This window comes from Moschus berezovskii, chromosome 27 (genome assembly GCF_049115385.1).
Source record: "Moschus berezovskii isolate FMDL1 chromosome 27, NW_MosBer_1.0, whole genome shotgun sequence".
NCBI classification, from domain to species: domain Eukaryota; kingdom Metazoa; phylum Chordata; class Mammalia; order Artiodactyla; family Moschidae; genus Moschus; species Moschus berezovskii.
The window spans coordinates 34776309-34794588 of NC_142486.1; the positions used below are offsets into that span (position 1 = coordinate 34776309).

General features: G+C 49.8%; 1 protein-coding gene across 1 annotated transcript in view; it reads right to left on the reverse strand.

The window, feature by feature from the left end:
* Window positions 1-18280, reverse strand: part of ABAT (4-aminobutyrate aminotransferase) — a 91704-nt gene that overhangs the window by 72702 nt on the left and 722 nt on the right. The gene's annotated exons all lie outside the window — the stretch shown is intronic.

Below are 18280 nucleotides of genomic sequence, written 5' to 3' on the forward strand. Positions count from 1 at the left end.
GCACATCTTGTCACCACCACTCGAAACTTCTAGACTCATCCCAAGACACAGAAGGAAAGGGGAGCTTGGGAAAAGAAACCTGGGATTCCTGGAAGGGCAGGCAAGAGCACGTGCTGAGGCCTGGTGGCCCGGGGATTCAAACTCTAGGCTATGAGTCTGCACACTGTGGATTTTTGCAAATGAAAACTCATCTCTGCTTGTTCGTTTCTGTGGCTGAGACAGAAAGCACATAGCCGCACTGCGGAAAACACTGGCCATCTGGCCCTTCCAGAAAAAGTTAGCCGACACTGATCTAAGCTTTCCAAGCTTTGAAACCACAGATCAATCCTATTTTCCTTAGGACACAGCGGTGGCGCACGCGTATCCAGGTTCACAGTTCAGGCTGTAGAGAAAGCGCGCATGCGCGGGTTTGGCGGGCCATCAGCTGCAGCACACATGGGCTCTTTTTCCTGCTAACACACCAGCAGCCCTGGAGGTGTGTGTTTCTCCGGAGCCAGCATTTGCTGTCTGCCCCATTTTTCTGTCCTTACCAACATTTACAAGACTCCCCCATACCCACCTTAACATGATCTTGCTTTTTTTGTTTCCCTAGTTTTTGGCTGCTCCGCGTGGCCTGTGGGATCTTGGTTCCCTGATCAGGGACCTAACCGGAGTCCCCTGCAATGGAAGTGTGACGTCTTAACCGCTGGACCGCCAAGGATATCCCTATCTTGCTTTTTAAAAAAGAATTGTTTATTTTTGGCTGTGCTGGGTCTTCATTGCCGTGCAGGCTTTTTCTCTAGTTGCGGCAAGGTGGGCCTGCTCTCAAGTTGTGCTGAGAGGGCTTCTCATGGCGGTGGCTTCTCTTGTTACTGAGCCTAGGCTCTAGGGTCCTCAGGCGTCCACAGCTGTAGCTCACAGGCTCTGGAGCACAGGTTCAGTAGTTGTGGCGCATCGGCTTAGCTGCTCCGTGGCTTGTGGGATCTTCCTGGACCAGGGATCGAACCCATGTCTCCTGCATTGGCAGGTGGATTCCTTACCACTGAGCCACCAGGGAAGCCCCCCATCTTGCTTTTTGACCAGAAAAAATTTTAAGTGAGAACCTGTACATCACTCCTGTGTCTGGAAAGTGGTATCATTTGCTGTAAACACTGTAGGTCACTGTAGAGCAGCGGTTCCCAACCTCTCCGGCACCAGGGGCCAGTTTTGTAGTGAGGGCTGAAACCAGACAGACTGCTTTAAAGTGAAGCAGATCATGTCACTCCCTGGTTAATAACCTACAAACGGTGTCTGATTGCAAAGAGGATAAAACCCAACCTTCTCACTATAACCTCCAAGTCCTTGGACTGGGTCCTGTGTGCACCTGCTGTGCAGAGCCTAGCCCCCAACCTGGGAACATGCTTCCCCGCCTCTGAACGACTGGCACCTTTCACAGCTCAGAAACCACCCCATCAGAGAGGCCTTTCTTTCTTTCTTCAGTTGCTCAGTCATGTCTGACTCTTTGCCACCCCATGGACTGCAGGACGCCAGGCTTCCCTGTCCTTCACTATCTCCCGGAGTTTGCTCAAACTCATGGCCATTGAGCCAGGGATGCGATCCAGTCGTCTCATCCTCTGTCACCCCCTTCTCCTCTTGCGCTCAGTCTTTCCCAGAATCAGGGTCTTTTCCAGTGAGTTGGCAGGGTTGAGTCGCATCAGGTGGCCAAAGTATTGGAGCTTCAACTTCAGCATCAATCCTTCCAATGAGTATGCAGGTTGATTTCCTTTAGGATTGACAGGTTTGAGTTCCTTATTGTCCAAGGGACTCTCAAGAGTCTTCTCTAGCGCAGCACTTTGAAAGGATCCGTTCTTTGGTGCTCAGCCTTCTTTATGGTCCAACTCTCACATGGCCTTGCTGACATGACTCCCACTAATTCAAGTCACGGAATTTGATTTTCACTGAGGCCCTTCGCCATTTCCCATTTGTTCACGGATACATCTGTCTCCCTGCCCCAGAATGCAAGCTCCCCTTCACCTCTCTCTTATTGTCGATGCGAAATATAATTTATGTGTTGAGTGTTGCTCAGTCCTTGGGATGTGGACACGTCTGGGGCTGGGGCAGCATGCTCAGTGGTTAAGAATCCGCCTGCCAATGCAGGGGACATGGGTTCCATCCCTGGTCTGGGAAGGCCCCATATGCTTCAGGGCAACTAAGCCCGAGTGCCAAAACTACTGAGCCCTAGAGCCTGTGCTCTGCGACAAGAGAAGCCACCGCAATGAGAGGCACATGCACCGCAGCTAGAGTAGCCCCCGCTGGCCACAACTAGAGAAAGCCAGTGCACAGCAACGAGGACCCAGCACAGAAAACAAAATGCTCCACAACAAGGAAGACTTCTTCCCATTGAGTAGATGAGAAAGCCAAGGCAAAGAAAGCTGAAGTGCCCCTTGGTGGGTCAGACTTTATCTGCATTCTCTGACCACGGATGTCCATAAACATCCTGTGAGGCAAAGGCAGAGCTTTTCTGCAGATGGGGACACTGAGACCCACAGGAGGTTAAGTAAGTCTCAACCCCCACTCCTTGTATGGAATAAGTGACAATCGGGCCAGCTTTTCTGCAGAATCACGAGCACGGTGCTATGGAGTGACTCTGTACTCGTGGAGAAACATAATCTCTACCATCATTTGGCTCCTGCAGAAAATGAGAAGTACAGCAAGTCACTGGCCTCTTATCACAGCCACTAGGAACCATCCGCTTCTCATTCCTGTCTTTCCACAGAAGTCTCCGAGGAGTTCTCTCTCCCAACGCCAGCTCAAGTGTGGCGATGCCTTGCAGACTCAGCAACTTTCCCCGATCACCATGTGGCATTGGCATGCCACTTCTTTCCAAAGGGTGTCCCCAAGCAAACCTGGGACTCTTCATTTCACAGAGTTGAAGAGATGTGGGGGAAACGTTCTCCTGGATATGAACTTGGGGTAGACACAGGTGGATGCCAGCATTCCCAGTACAGCTCAGTGGCTCCCAGAGCACAGTCTGAGGAGGGAGGCGGGCAGGAGGTCGGGGATGTGTGCTGTGTGGGTGGAGAATGGGGCACAGAACTGTGTGAACTCACCCCCTGAGGGCCCCCAGTTGGAGCTCAGGGGTTAGGATGCGGTGGCCTCCAGAGTTTCTTTCTCCTTCTCTGTCCGTGAGCACCAGCCCGGATGTGGCCCAAGGCCCGCTTGCTTTCTTAATTAATTTTTACTGGAGTCTAGTTGCTATATTTCTCTTTGAGATGACCTTGCCTGGTGGCTCAGTAGTAAAGAATCTGCCTGCAATGAGGGAGATGTGGGTTTGATCCCTGGGTCAGGAAGATCCCCTGGCGAAGGGAACTCCAGTGTCCTTGCCTGGAGAATCCCATGGACAGAGGAGCCTGGTGGGCTGCAGTCCACGGGGTCGCAAAGAGTAGGACATGACTTAGCGATTAAACGACAACCATAAGGAGAGGGTAACTGCAGCACCCAGCACACTGCCGTGCAGAGTAGGTGCTAAGAAAACAGAAGTGGGAGCCAGTATGGGAAGCACGGTTTGCAAATGGAGGGACTAATGGAAATCTGTAGTCTGGCAGGGTAGTCATCTCCACCCACCACGCATCCAACTGCGGAGGGGGAAGTGGTTCCTTATTCCAAAACTACACCATCTCTCCAGACTCTAAAGTTCCAGCTTCTTTGTCCTCTCGCCAGCAAATTCCTGCAATAAGAACCCAAACGGAACACAGCAGATGCCCAGTTGCATGAAAACATCATCAATCTTGTGAGCTCTGTCTGGATTTCCCATCCCCAAACAGTGCGTATTACGTCACTTCAGTCATGTCTGACTCTCTGCAACCCTGTGGACTGTAGCCCACCAGGCTCCTCTGTCCATGGGATTCTCCAAGCAAGAGTGCTGGAGTGGGTTGCCATTTCCTCCTCCAGGGGATCTTCCCGACCCAGGGATCAAACTCAAGTCTCTTACACCTCCTACGCTGTTCTTTACCACTAGTGCCACCAGGGAAGCCCTCCCCAAACAGGGATGGATCCATTTAATGAGATTTTAAGTGCTGGCATAGATAGAGCTCTCTCCCCCCTCCTCCAGTTCTGTAAAAAAACCCAGCAGACATGTATCTTGACACACTAAAATCTTCTTAATTATTCTACGCAGTGCAGACAGAAACAAGACGCCATGCTGGGTACAAAATTGAAAAAGCAGTGCCAAGGGCAGAATGAGGGGTCTTAGGCAGAGATTTGGGGATATTTTAGAATCCAGACTCAAAACAAAGTTGGAACTCTTCAGGTGAAATTCCCGAAGAAGCGGGTCCACCATTTGGAAGAGGAAAAAAAATTAAAAAGTACTATTCAAATTTAGAAACTAAAATTTGTAGCGAGCTGAAAACTGTCATGGACTTCGCTGGTGGCACAGTGGATCGGAATCTGCGTTCCAATGCAGGGGACTCGGGTTCGATCCCTGGTCCAGGAGGATCCCACATGCCACGGAGCAGCTAAGCTCGAGCACCACAGCTATGGAGTCTGTGATCTAGAGCCGCAGCTACTGAAGCCCGCGAGCCTAGAGACTGTGCTCCGCAGCAGGAGAAGCCACCGCAGTGACGAGCCCGCACGGCTCAGCTAGAGAGTAGCCCCACGCACCACAGCTAAAGAAATCCTGTGCAAAGCAGCAAAGACCCAGCATGACCAAAAATAAAATAGGAAATAAATAAAATTTTAAAAAAGAAAGAAACCCGTCACGTTTGCCCCTTGGAAGCTGTGTGGTCTTAGGCCAGTGGCTTGAGCGCTCTGGGCTGCTGTCTGCTCATCTGTGGGGTGATGGGCAGAGATGATGATGGATGAAGAACACTGGCTCAAGTCTGTGGCGCAGGGCCAGCATAAGGCACGCCCCGCAAATGCCCAGCAGGTGGGACGTGCTCGCTGGCAGGGACAGAAGGGTTCCAGACCTGATGCTGAGCCTGGCAGATGCTATCGCCAGCAGAACCCGGGCTGCCTGCGAGGAAAAACTGTCGCTTCCACTGCCAGCAAAACCAAGACACTCAGAGCCAGAAACTGTGGGATGAGGCCAGAGGACCCATGTGTTACTACAGAGGTAACAGATTCCCCAGCATAGAAACAACCCTAGGACTTCCCTGGTGGCCCAGGGGATAAGAATCCACCTGCCCATGAAGGGGACATGGGTTCAATCCCTGGGCTGGGAAGATCCCATGTGCCTCAGAGCAACTAAGCCCGTTCACCGCAACTACTGAGCCTGCACCTTAGAGTTTGTGTTCTGTAGCGAGAGAAGCCACCGAAATGAAGAGTAGAGAAAACCTGTGAACATCCGCGAAGACCCAGCACAGCCAAAGATAAATAATTAATTAAAGAGTCCGTGATATTGGCTCAGTGGGATTATTCATATGGAAAGAAAAATTTGTCATGATCTTACCTCATTCAATACTTAAAAGTCAACCCCAGGCAGAGGATAGAGATAAATATGAAAAACTAAATGTGAAAGCTTCTAGAAAATAGAGGGGCAACATGAATGACTTTAAATTTCTGAGCTAGCACACAAAACCACACAAAAAGATGAATATGAGCTATGTAAAAATTAAAGTCCCAATAACTCAAAGTCACCATTGAAAAGTAAGTTCATGCCACAGAGTAGAAGACCCATAACACATAACTGGCAGAGGGATCTTTATCCAGAAAGATTAAGAAAACTCTGACAAATCTATAAGAAAAAGAAAAATAGACAAATGCAAAGAAAAATGGACAAGCAATCTTAAAAGGACTTCATAAAACAGGAATTCCAGGTAGTCAACATACATAATATAGAAAAGGTGATGAATTCAGTTAGTAGAGAAATGGTTAAAAAAAATACACAACCCCTGGAATGGCTGAAATATAATAGCAAGCTGAGGTGCTGGAGCTGGAGAGGGTATGGAGGACGGGGAATCCTCATACACACAATTGGCAGAGTCTAAATGGGGCAACCGATTTGTTCTAGAATGTTCATGACAACACTATAATAGTCTAGCTATGGACCGAATTATGCTTCATGTGTCCAGTTTCTGACCCTTCTTGCCTCTGTGACCTTGGCCAAGAAACTTAAAATTCTCTGATTCTGTTTCCATGTCCACAAAGAAGGTCATTCCCACCTGGATTATTGAAAGCTTTAAATGAGATACTCCAAATACTCCCAGTGCCTGGGAGGTAGAAAGCGTCCGACCACTCACTCTTATCATCTAATCTGTGTGTGTGTGTGCGCTCAGTCGCTCAGTTTGTTTGACTCTTTTGGGATCCCATAAACTATAGCCTGCCAAGCTCCTCTGTCCATGGGATTATCCAGGCAAGAATACTGGAGTGGGTTGCCATTTCTTTCTCCAAGGGATCTTCCCAGACCAGGAATTGAACCCGAGTTTCCTACATTGGCAGGCAAATTCTTTACCACTGAGCCACCAGTGAAGCCCTAGTAGCCACCAATATGCTATTTCAAAAGGCAGTATTGCTGCCATTTTACAGAGGAGGAAACTGAGACCCAGAAGTCACAACCTCCAAGGAGCTCAGGAGGCCAGCTACACAGCTGCTTTCCAAACATAGGACTTCTTCCTTGTCCCCAAAGGGACATCTAAGCAACAGACTCCAACCAAAGTCCAGAGCAGGATGTCAAGGGGCTGGCACAGGGTTGAATCTGATCAATTACTGCAAATGATCCGAGTTGTTGGCTGCCTCTGGAAGTGCTTTGAACTTTGAACCCACTCACCACTAGCTTTATTCAGCATTTTGGACTTTCAAACACTGCTTTCTCATTTGCCAACGCAGCTGGTCTTCGCAAATTCTGTTGTGATCATCAAAGGATAAGACAAGATTATTTCCATTGATGGGTGAGTAAACTGAGGCCAGAGAGAGCAGCGGCATCCATGTGGCTTAGTATTAGCAGAGGTCCAGGTCTGTAAGCCTAGGTTTCTCTCTACACTTGATGTTTTTACTATGAGAGCCTGAAGTCAATCATCTATTCTGAGCCTGTATTTCCCACCTCTGAAACCTGATCAGTCTTTCCTCTTTAGGTTGTTATGAGCAATGAGATGAGCAAATACACATGAAACCCTCAGAACAGCCCTAGCACCCGCTGAATACTCAGCAAATATGAGCTGCCAGTGTTTATGGGCCATTGCAATAGGATGGACAGAGCCTAAGTTGAAAGTCTGTCCAGGGTCCTCTGAATGTTTCCTCTTGTCCCTGAAGCTTATCATTACCCTGGCAGCCCAGCCCTGGCAGCCCAGCCCTGGATCCATCTGGGACACTGACCCTAGGTCGTGACATCCATGCTCTTCTGTGGTGGCTCTTCTTTGAGTCCCGTTTTCAGCCCCTGGGAGGACTATGCACTTAGGGCTGGGGCAGAATGCCAGCCATGCAAATCTGCAAGCAGGCAGCAATTTGCACAAATGCTCCTCGGTGTGCTCATTTCCAGCCGGTCCCCAGAACGGCGCTCGGCTTGCAAAGCCAGCAGAGAGCTATTTACAGCTCTGGGCAAGGAGAAGGCAGGCAGGCTCTGATCTCGCATGGGAATGGCCCTGCTGAGGTGGTGGTGGCTTGCTCTTTTGGCTGCTTTAAGAGGCTGTTCAGCCAGTCTTGCCGTGAAGGAGCTTCGAGGTCCTGAAAGCTTTTGCAGAAAGGCCAGGGATCTGCCCCCGGGATTGTCTGATTCCCTCAGGGAACCCACATGCAAAGTCAGGGGACTTGTGTCCCTGGGCTCCCACTAATAGCTGCTGAGCCATCAGGGAAGCCTGACCAATAGCTGCCGGTAGATTCTAAACATCTAGAGAAAGGGATACAGGAGGCCTGTCAAGACCATGGACAGCTCTCACTGCTCTAGGTCAAGGATTGACAGACTGGTTGGGAGGTGGGAGACATCCGCCCCCCCCAGCCTGTTTGTGTACATAAAGTTTTATTAGCATACAAACACATCCATTCATTTACATTTCTCAGTACAGTCCAGTGGTTGCGCCTATAGCTGCGTGGCCCACAAAGCCTCAAATATTTACTATCTGCCCTTTAAAAAAAAATCTGCTGAGCCCTGCTCTACGTGAAGCCCCCACCATCTCATCTTCTAACAAACAGACTCCTCCTACAGTCAGTCCACTCTCCTTGAAGCTTCCCGAAGAGTATTTCTCAAGTGCTAATCAAATCAGGTCACCTCCTTACTTAAAACCCTTCCAGGTTCCCCAGGGGTCTCTGGGTCAAGTCTAAACTCAGCATCAAGGGTCACCAGGCTGTTTATGCTCTGGCCTTCTCATAGCTTCCCTTTTCTTAGCCATCCACCCTGGGGAGCCTCTGCCAAACACCTCCCCCATCCTCTGCACATTGGTTTTGTATTAAAAAAGGCATCTCAATGGAAAACTATGCATTGTTTACATACCACACAAACTTCTAAGATATCTGATTCTGGCCTTGTTCATTACATTATCTTCAGCTATTTTTTTTTTCAACTCTTTCTAAGTTGTAAGAATCTGATGTGTGTGTGCCTGTTCAGACGTGTCCAACTCTTTGCGACCCCATGGACTGTAGCCTGCCAGCCTCTTCTGTCCATGGGATTTTCCAGGCAAGAATATTGGAATGGGTTGCCATTTCCTCCTCCAGGGGAATCTTCCCAACCCAGGGGTCGAACCCATGTCTCTTGCATTGGCAGGCAGATTCTTTACCAGTGAGTCACCTGGGAAGCCCAGGAATCTCATAGAGGAGCCAATTCTATTTTGTCCAGTCATTTTTTTTGCCTCCATTTGCAATGCATTTCACCATTCCCTTACTCCATAGACAACTGTGCTTTGACTTTTCCTTTGAACCTCTTCCAACATCTGCTTGGTTCTTTCATTGGATGAGCTTTACAGAATCATTAAGTGTTCATCTTTGCATCTGTAAGGGAGTCATGGTTTTATTACCCCTCCCCCTTTATTTTTTCCTGAAGATTTTCTTTTAAGAGTTTTCCATGAAGTCTATGAGCCCTGATCATGTCCTATTTGTTGAGAATATCTTTCCTGTCTTTTCTGCCTTTTCCTCCAGAAATTTCTTTCCCAGCATGCCCAGGTACAGAGACAGAGAACCTCTTCCGTCTCTGAGCTCCTCTCTCTATGTACTCCCGACCTGCCTGGTACTCTTCTCTCTGACTGGTTGTTTATGGGCCTATTCCCTGACAGCTGGGCTTCCCAGGTGGCACTTGTGGGAAAGAACCAGTCTGCCAATGCAGGAGACATAAGAGGCTCTGGTTCAATCCCTGGGTTGGGAAGATCCCCTGAAGAAGGGAATGGCAACCTACTCCAGTATTCTTGCCTGGAGAATCCCATGGACAGAGGGGCCTGGCGGCCTATGGTCCATAGCGTCGCAAAGAGTCGGACACGACTGAAGCAACTTAGTGCACACAGCACATCCTGACAGCAGCCTAGAAGATCCTCTGGTGTGGAAGCTGGGTGTTTGTCGCTTCGTACCTTGCACACACACACCCCCACTACCATTAGTGTATAAGACAAGTGGGAGTTGTACAACAAACAGGCACACTCACTCAGGAATGAATGAATGCAAATTGCTAGACTGCCCACCTAGACAGAGCCACTAAGAGGGAGACCTTGTTTTCCTTAATACCATACACGGGATGCCAATGCCTGACATCTACAAAGTCCTCAACAAACTCTGGCTGCATAAGTGAAAAAAAATATCATTTCAGGACTTCCCTGGTGGTCCAGTGGTTAAGAACCTGTCTGCCAATGCAGGGGACATGGGTTAGATCCCTGGTCCAGTAGGACTCCGCATGCCACAGGGCAACTAAGCCCGTGAGCCACAGCCCCTGAGCCTGTGAGCCCAGTCTCAGAGCCACAAGTCCTGAGCCCACATGCTCCCTGGAGCCTGTGCTCTGCAACAAGAGAAGCCACCGCAGAAACGCCCGCGCAGCGCAGCTAGAGGGAACCCGCACAGCAACGTAGACCCAGCACAGCCAAAAACAAAAGAATTAATAAAAATACCATCTCAGCTCCTGTTCTTGGCCCACTTTTAAGTCACCTCCCAGCTCTCCACATGTGAAGAGCACCCAGTGGCCTCCGATTGCTACCCTCCCACCCTGTATTTTCATGTGTCGCCACCGTGGCGTTTCAACTGCTCCCTTCTAGGGAGCGGATGGCCATCTCTCTGTTCTGTTTATGGTCATCGCGTGACCTTGAGCAAGACGCTGCCCCTCTGGCTTTCCAATGGGTGAAGCAAGGTCAGTTCAGGCATTCCAAGAGATAAAATACATCAGGCAGAGATACGGATGGCCAGTAACACCCTAATGATGTTCCGGCTCAGGCACCATTTACAGTATAACAGATGCTGTCAAGAGAACACATCAGCGAAGCGACAGGGGTTAGCTCTGAGTTGTGAGGTTACAGAAATGGCCAAGGACAGGCTTCCCAAACTATCTGAAGGTACACATGACCCCCCTCGTCCCACCAGGATAGTGTTAAATCGCAGACTGAATTTTGTAGGAGGCTGGGCGGGGCCCAAGCGCCTGCAATCTCCCCCCAGTTGCCCAGCGATGTCATGCCACTGGGCACTGAACCACACTTCAAGTAACAAGATGCCAGGACACAGTGGGTCCCAGTTTTGCAGGAATTCTCCGAGCAGTGGCTGAAAGACAGATAACCAGTACATGGCTGATGTGTGCTCAGTCACTTCAGTCGTGTCCGACTCTTTGTGACTCCACGGACCGTACCCTGCCAGGCTCCTTTATCCATGGGGTTTTCCCTGCAAGATTACTGGCATGGGTTGCCATTCTCTCCTGCAGGGAATCTTCCTGACCCAGAGATCGAACCCACGTCTCCTGTATCTCGTGCATTGCAGGCAGATTCTTTACCTCTGAGCCACTGGGGAAGCCCTGGTTGCTGATCGTTCAAAGCAATAAATGTTAGTGCCCAGGTGGGAGAGGCTGACAGTTAAGACTATGAGACTCCGAGGATGGACAGGTTGGCGAGCAGGGGTAGTTGGGTGCAGGGTTCCCAAGGGACATGGAAACAAGGTTGGGAGCATTCTGCCAGGCCAGTGACTCAACAAAGTGATAATTCTGATGGTGGCACCTGTTGATCTCTGTTTTAACACATCCTCCAGGGGATTCTGATGTGCAAGTCTGAGAACCACTGTGCTGGGCAGAAAGGGGTAGAATATTCCAGTTGCAAGAACAGTGTTTTGTTTCACATAGTCGGTTTCAGGTACGTGTCCAGACCCTGTAAATTGCATTCATTATTTCATCTATCTATCCATCCACCCACCCATCCAACATCCACCAGAGAAGTTGTGAATACCCACTAGGCATCTTGTTAGGCACAAGAAGTTGTAGACAGACATGCCTGTCTAAGCTTCTAAACCAGTGATTCTCAGCCAGGGGATATCTAGCAATGTCTGGGGACATTATCGCTTGTCACAACTTGGAGGTAAGTGTGCAACCCAGAAATGCTGCTGAAGATCCCATAGTACACAGGGCACCCCGCCCCAGCCGTGGCAATAGTGCTGTAAAAAAACTTTGTTCTGGGAATTCCCTGGTGGTTGAGTTGTTAGGACTTGGTGTTTTCAATGCTGGAACCTGGGTTCAACTTCTGGTTGGGGAACTAAGATTCTGAAAGTTGCAAAGTGTGGCAAAAAAAAAAAGAAAAAGAAACTTTGCTCTAAACTAGGAACCCCTTGAGGGCAGGAACTGTACTGTAGTCACTTTGACATCCCAAAGTCACAAGACAGGGCCTGACCCCCAGGAGCTACGCAAATGTTTAAATGCAAGAGGAAATAGCAAGACCAAGATATACTAAGGTATATAAAGAATTCTTACAAGAACAACAAAAAGACAAATATCCTAATTCAAAAATGGGCAAAGGACTTAAATGGACCTTTCCCCAAAGAAGATACAAAAAAGGTCAATTAGCACATGAAAAGATGTTCAACATCACTGATCATTCAGTTCAGTTCAGTCACTCGCTCAGTTGTGTCCAACTCTTTGTGACCCCATGAATCACAGCACGCCAGGCCTCCCTGTCCATCACCAACTCCCGGAGTTCACTCAAACTCATGTCCATCGAGTCGGTGATGCCATCCAGCCATCTCATCCTCTGTCGTCCCCTTCTCCTGCCGCCCCCAATCCTTCCTAGCATCAGAGTCTTTTCCAGTGAGTCAGCTCATCTCATGAGGTGGCCAAAGTATTGGAGCTTCAGCTTTAGCATCAGTCCTTCCAATGAACACCCAGGATTGATCTCCCTTAGAATGGACTGGTTGGATCTCCTTGCAGTCCAAGGGACTCTCAAGAGTCTTCTCCAGCACCACAGTTCAAAAGCATCAATTCTTCGGCGATCAGCTTTCTTCACAGTCCAACTCTCACATCCATACATGACCACTGGAAAAACCATAGCCTTGACTAGACAGACCTTTGTTGGCAAAGTAATGTCTCTGCTTTTTAATATACTATCATTAGCTTAGCTTAGCTTAGCTTAAGTTGCTCAGTCGTGTCCGACTCTTTGCGACCCCATGGACTGTAGCCTACCAGGCTCCTCCGTCCGTGGGATTCTCCAGGCAAGAGTACTGGAGTGGGTTGCCATTTCCTTCTCCAGGAGATCTTCCCAACCCAGGGATCGAACCCGGGTCTCCCGCATTGTAGACAGACGCTTTACTATCTGAGCCACCAGGGAAACGTAAATCAAAACCACAGTGAGAAAAAGAAAAAAAGATTAACACCCCCCCACAGTCAGATACTGCTTCATATCCACTAGAATAAGGTAATATATTTTAATACTAGTAATCGGAAAATAACAAGTGGAAAAAATTGGAACCCTCACACATTGTTGGTGGGCTTGTAAATTGGTGGAGTCAGGCATGGTGGTTCCTCAAAAGGTTAAGCAAAGAGCTACCATGGGACCCAGCAGTGTCTACTCCCCAAAGAATGGAAAGCAGATCTTCAAGCTGCAATTTGTACATACATGTCCACAGCTGCATCATTCACAGCTGTCGGAAACCCAAATGTCCCTCAACTGACAGATGGATAAACCAACTGGCGTATAAGTCATGTGATAGAATATTATTTAGCCATGAAAAGGAGCAAAGTACTGATACATGCTACCGCAGAGAAGTCAGACCAATACACCACATGTTGGATGATGCCATTTATATGAAATAGTCAGACCAGGCAAATCTATCGAATCAGAAAGCAGATGAATGGTTGGCAGGGGCTGGGGGAAGGGAGGGTGACTGCTTCATGGGGACAAGGTTTCCTTTCGGTATGATAAAAGAGTTCTGGAAGTAGAGAGAGGTGACGGTCACGACATTGTGAAAGTACTTAATGTCACTGAATTGTACCTTTTAAAATTATTAAATGGTTAAGATTCTCCATTCCTAATTCAGGAGACATGCGTTTGATCCCTGGTTAGGGAACTAAGATCCCATATGCATTTTTTTAATCACCTGGGGCTTCCCAGGTGGCGCAGTGATAAAGAATTTACCTGCCAATGGGGGAGATGCAAGAGACGCTGGCTTAAACCCTGGGTCGGGAAGGCCCCCTGGAGAAGGAAATGGCAACCCACTCCAGTATTCTTGCCTGGAGAATCCCATGGACAGGGGAGCCTGGTGGGCTACAGTCCCTGGGGGTGCAAAGAGCTGGACACGAAGAAAATAAGCACACAAGCACTCTCTTGCACACACTGTGCAGTAAATGCTCATCCAGTCTCTACTGTGTGCCAGAAACGGTGCTCTGCATTCAGGATGGAAGTGAAAGAGGCTCGAAGGTATGTCAACTCCCCAGGGATACAGATGGGGAGGAAACCCAGCCAACAGTCACAGACCCAAGGAAGCCTCGGAGGTTTAAGCGCTCCGTTCTGAGGATAAACGGATCCTCGCTGGGGGGAGGCAGGAGGCGGGAAAGGTCAGAGAGACAGTTTTTGAAGGCAGAGGGCAATTTGCCCTTGGGAAGTCGACCCCAACACAGACAGAATGTGTGATTAGAGGCTGTATCAGGCGATGCCATTCCTGGGATGGCTAAGACAGTTTAAAATGCCTGGTGCCGCTAGGAAAGCGGGGCTTGTCAGACATGGGGGAGACAAAGGAGGACACACCCGGCTCAGAACCACCTCCTGGACCTTCTGCAGGGATGCAGTGGGGAGCGGGTGGTGATTCAGCCAGCCGGGCGTTCTGGAAGGCCTCAGGCTCCCCAGCTGTCACCCATAATGGTTTTGTCCCCAGCTTCCTGGCAAGGAGGGCAGGCAAGGAGAGAGACAGGGAGAGCAGGGCTCACACTACTGGAGAGGGAGCACCAGGGGTTTGGGCAAGGGCTCCAGCCAGTCCTCACAGTAGCCCAGAGCTGCGTTCTGCCATGCACCTCCGTCTATCTTTCCCCCCTCTTTCTCCCTTTCTTCCTTTTTCTTTCGTTTCTTTATTCCTTCCTTCTTTCCTTTCTTTCAACTACCATTGCCTTTCTAAAGATGGGAAAAATGTGACGCTAACAAACAAAATGGCCGTGGCCTAGGCGGTCATGCTGCGAGGAAAAAAGTGAAGTGAAAGTGTTAGTGGCTCAGTCGTGTCTGACTCCTTATGATCCTATAGAGTGTAGCCCGCCAGGCTCCTCTGTCCCTGGAATTCTCCAGGCAAGAATACTGGAGTGGGTAACCACTCCCTTCTCCGGGGGATCTTCCCCACCCAGGGACTGAACCCAGGTCTCTCACATTGCAGGCGGATTCTTTACCATCTGAGCCACCAGGGAAGCCCCCCTCATGCTGGTAGAAGCCTAGTTCAGCTCTGATCAGTGTGACCTCAGGCCCCACCAGGATGCTGGTGACAAGAATCCCCTGTGGGCAGGGAGGAGGCTCAGCCTGTGGACATTAGGCCTCAGATCTCTGTCTCCTGGCCCCAGAACTCTTAGGAAGCTCAAAGGCCTGAGTTTCAGTCACTGGCAGCTTCTGGCATGACCACTTCCCAGGAAAGAGGGACTGGGTGTGCAGGAATGTCCAGTCCTCAGACCCTGCCTGCCTCTATTTCCTGGGGGCCAGGCAGCTGAAAGAGCCCCAGCCCGGTGTGCAGAACTCAGGATGCAGTCATCCCTTGCCATCTTTGTGGCTAAAGGACTCTGAGCAAGTCTCAACCTCTGGGGGCTGTGCCTGGCTTGCCTTTAATGCACAGTAAGCTGGCTAAAGGATCCTGTTTCCTCTTCCTCCCCCACGGATAGACACACACACACACACACACAGAGGCCCCTTTTATGTTTCTTGCTTCCCTATATGTATGTACATATACTTACTAAAATACCTACATATCGATCCTGTGACTTTATCATTTTCACTAAATGATGTCTTCGAGATCTCTCCAGGTCAGGAACATAGTTCCACCCAACTCTCCTAAAAAGACGGCTCATTTTCCCACATGATAGAACCCCTTCCCATCTTGGATTGCCAAGCCCTTGGGTGAACATTCCTGCATTGGCCTACCATTTCTACAGGAGATTCTTTCTTGGCCATGGGATGGCTGGGCCCCAGAGCATGCAGTTAAAATTCTGAGGTTGCTAAAGGAACTGAGAAGCCTCCAGAACTAGGTTATTTCTAAAACGGTCTTTGACTTCCAGCAGGGACAGTTGCTTTGACTTCTAGCAGGGATGGGGGTAAAGCAGAGTCCTTTAACTTCCGTGGGCCTCAGTTTGCTCACCTCTAAAATGGAAAACCTACACTAACACAAATGGAGGTGCTTTGGATTTTCATGTTGAAATGTGAGGGGTTAATACTACCCTCAACATTGGGAGGTTCAGCAGTTGACATACCACCTCTATGATGCACAAAGCAGAACGAGGAGCCTGGGTAAGAAGGATGCTCTCCTAACGTCAATCATTCACTATGAGTGGAGAATCTACATTAGACCAGCAGTTCTCAATGTGGGGAGGGGGATTTTGCCCCTCAGAGGACATGCTTGGAGATGGTTTTAGTTATCATCACTAGAAGCAGTTGCGACTGGCTTTAATGGGTAGAGGGTAAGGATGCCGCTCCACACCCTACAATGCACGGGGCAGCCCCCCACCCTCGCAACACAGAATGATCCGGCCCCAAATGGCAACACTGTTGATTAAAAAAAAGCAAAACCTGCTCTACACCTATCTCTTATCTGATGCCTAGCCCCTCCCCCCACCAACACGCCCAATTCAGGCGAGGAAACTGAGGCTCAGAGAGGCGGATGACCTGCCCAAGGTTGCCCAGCCAGCGGTAACGGAAATAGATCCCTGGCTCCATCTGACTCTAGGGTCTGGGGTGCATTCCACATTCCTGTACAATCTCTCTGGGAAGACACCATCCTAGTCTCCAAGCAAGAGCTGACTGTTTGCTGCCTGACAGATGATCTACATTGTGAGTCATAAGTCTTACCTAAAAGTATAAGCTCCCTACCCAGGTTTGGAAGTTTTATGACTTGTCATAATCACTGCTTTCCCTCACTTGCCATATGCTATGTACTTTACCAAGACGAACTCATTTTATTTTACCCTAAAAAGGACACTAAGGGAATTAGTTGCAGAGAGGTTAATTCCACCAAGACACATACTAAGTAGCAAATCTGGGCTCTGACCCTGAATAGAGGGGCCAGAGATGGATCCTTCAACCCCCATTGCACTTCGCTTCTCCCTCATACTGTGAACTTTCACCTTGGCACCTTGAACTTGGATCCCTGCTTCAACTTGGAGCACTGTAAAGCCCTCAGCTGGAGGCAGGGGGGAGTCCCCACCTCAAGACTCTCCCATCTGTAGGGACCCGATTGCTGCTGCTCCGTGAGGGTTCAATGCCTCAGGAAAAGAAGCAGGCTCTGAGCTAGGATGGGAGATGGCAGCAGAGAACTTGGGGTCATAGGGAAAAGGCAGGGATGGAGAGGGAGGGGGCCCTGGAGGGAGAGGCTGTGATTTCCATTGCAGGGGTGGGAGTGGGGGTGGGGGTGTGCTGTCCAAAGAGCCTGGAGCAAGCCTCGCCTGCAACAGATACTCTGGCAGCAGCATCGGCTCCAGACTAATACAACTGATCTCATTTGCCGTCCTGAGTCCATCTGGATTCTGGCAAGCCTAGATTTGGCAGTTGGCTCAATAAAAAGATGCCACGGGCTGAGCAGGGAAGTGCAGGGGCCCGGGAATGGATTCTATACAGTGGCCTGCTGGGGGACGGCACTGAGTTCCAGCTGTGTCCCCTCCTAGCTGCGTGACATTGGCAGAGCCTCTGCACCACCTCTGACAAGTGGGGAGCCTGGTGCCCAACCACCTAGGTTCTAAATGTGAGGATGGGCAGTAGTATTCCGGACCCTGCCGGCCACGAGTCCCAGAGGGGCTGTGACCAGCTTTGTCACCCACTGGCTGGGTGACCTTGAGCAAGTCTCTTCCCGTCTTGGTGCCTCTGCTTGCTCAACTGTCAAATAAAGGAGCAAGATCTTTGGTCTTGAGTCCCTGGGAGATATAAGGGCTCCAAGGAGCACCATTTCTCTCTTTTGGGGCTGACCTCTTTGGGTGTCTGGGACACATACTTCTCCTTTCTCTACCGCACAGCTGCAGCTCCAAAGCAAAGCTCCTTGCTTTTTCTCCTCTGTCGCCACCCCATACTCTGACCAGCTGGATCAAAGCGGTTCCCTGCCCCGGTCAGGTCACCACCAACCTGTCCCTCAGTCCAGCTTCATCGAAGCCAGTCCGATGGATGTTTCCTGCAGCATCTCTCTTGGCTAAGGGCCTAGGGAATTCCACTGGGCAATGCCCACAGGAGGTAGGAAGGGGGAGCCCCAGGAGGCAAATGGGGGCCCTTCTCTCTGCATGGACACCCTCTTCTCCAGGAGAGGGGTTGGTCTGTCTCAGGGGAGGATACTTGGAACACAGTCCTTTGTGTGTGTGTGTGTGTGTGTGTGGGGTCCTCACTGGTCCTGCTGCTTCAGAGGCCATCTCTGCTGGCAATTTGAAGGCTCCAGGAATGATATCTAGGCTGAGGAGCTCAGCTCTATGGGTTTCAGTCTTCTAAACCTTCTTACTAAACCTCAACCTCTGCTCTTATCTCTGGCAATAAGAGGAGAGAGGAAAGGAGAGGATGGGATTAGGTGGAGTAGAGAGGTGGGAGGGATGGAACAGGGTACGGGGGTGGTTAATGGGATGGGATTTGTGCAAAAGGGTTAGAGGGGTGGGGTGAGGTGTGTGGCTTGGTCCAGACGGGTGACCGGACCCTTGCCCTGTTTCTGCATGCGAAAACCCCTCCTCTTACATCTTGAGAAAGAGGAGTAATCTCCCAAATGCCTTAAGTGTAAAGGTGTTCCAGGCAATCAACCTCTCTCTGAT